The following is a 1431-nucleotide window of genomic DNA, read 5'->3' as shown; positions in this document are numbered from 1 at the left end:
AAACAGATGGACAGATCGATCGACCGCTAGATGGATGGACGGATGGAAAGACAGACAGACAGACAGATAGAGACAGAAAGACAGACAGACAGACAGACAGACAGACAAACAGATAGATGAAAACAGGTAGAAAGACAGAGAGACAGACGGATAGATAGATAGATAGATAGATAGATAGATAGATAGATAGATAGATAGATAGATAGATAGATAGATAGATAGATAGATAGATAGATAGATAGATAGATAGATAGACAGATAGATGAAAACAGACAGAAAGACAGAGAAACAGACGGATAGATAGATAGATAGACAGACAGACAGACAGACAGACAGACAGACAGACAGACAGACAGACAGACAGACAGATAGATAGATAGATAGATAGATAGATAGATAGATAGATAGATAGATAGATAGATAGATAGATAGATAGATAGATAGATAGATAGATAGATAGATAGATAGATGAAAACAGGCAGAAAGACAGAGAGAAAGACAGAGAGATAGATAGATAGATAGATAGATAGATAGATAGATAGATAGATAGATAGATAGATAGATAGATAGATAGATAGATAGATAGATAGATGGATAGAGAGATAGATAGACAGACAGACAGACAGACAGATAGATAGATAGATAGATAGATAGATAGATAGATAGATAGATAGATAGATAGATAGATAGACAGACAGACAGATAGATGAAAACAGACAGAAAGACAGAGAAACAGACGGATAGATAGATAGATAGATAGATAGATAGATAGATAGATAGATAGATAGATAGATAGATAGAGAGAGAGAGAGATAGACAGACAGACAGACAGCCAGACAGACAGACAGACAGACAGACAGATAGATAGATAGATAGATAGATAGATAGACAGACAGACAGACAGACAGACAGACAGACAGACAGACAGACAGACAGACAGATAGATGAAAACAGGCAGAAAGACAGAGAGACAGACGGATAGACAGACAGACAGACAGACAGACAGACAGATAGATGAAAACAGGCAGAAAGACAGACAGACAGACAGACAGACAGACAGATAGACAGACGGATAGACAGACAGACAGACAGACAGACAGACAGACAGACGGATAGATAGATAGATAGACAGACAGACAGACAGACAGACAGATAGATGAAAACAGGCAGAAAGACAGAGAGACAGACGGATAGATAGATAGACAGACAGACAGACAGACAGACAGACAGACAGATAGATAGATAGATAGATAGATAGATAGATAGATAGATAGATAGATAGATAGATAGATAGATAGATAGATAGATAGATAGATAGATAGATAGATAGATAAGAGCTATTGTCTATTGAGGGTTAAGAGCTTTGTCAAGCCAACATCATAATCTGTTTTCACAGGTTTATACTGGTAAATATTGGGTTATGTTGAAATC

This window comes from Barbus barbus, assembly GCF_936440315.1.
Source record: "Barbus barbus genome assembly, chromosome: 16".
Classification (NCBI taxonomy): domain Eukaryota; kingdom Metazoa; phylum Chordata; class Actinopteri; order Cypriniformes; family Cyprinidae; genus Barbus; species Barbus barbus.
The sequence above is the reverse complement of the archived record's forward strand: the minus strand, read 5'-3'. Positions refer to the sequence as shown.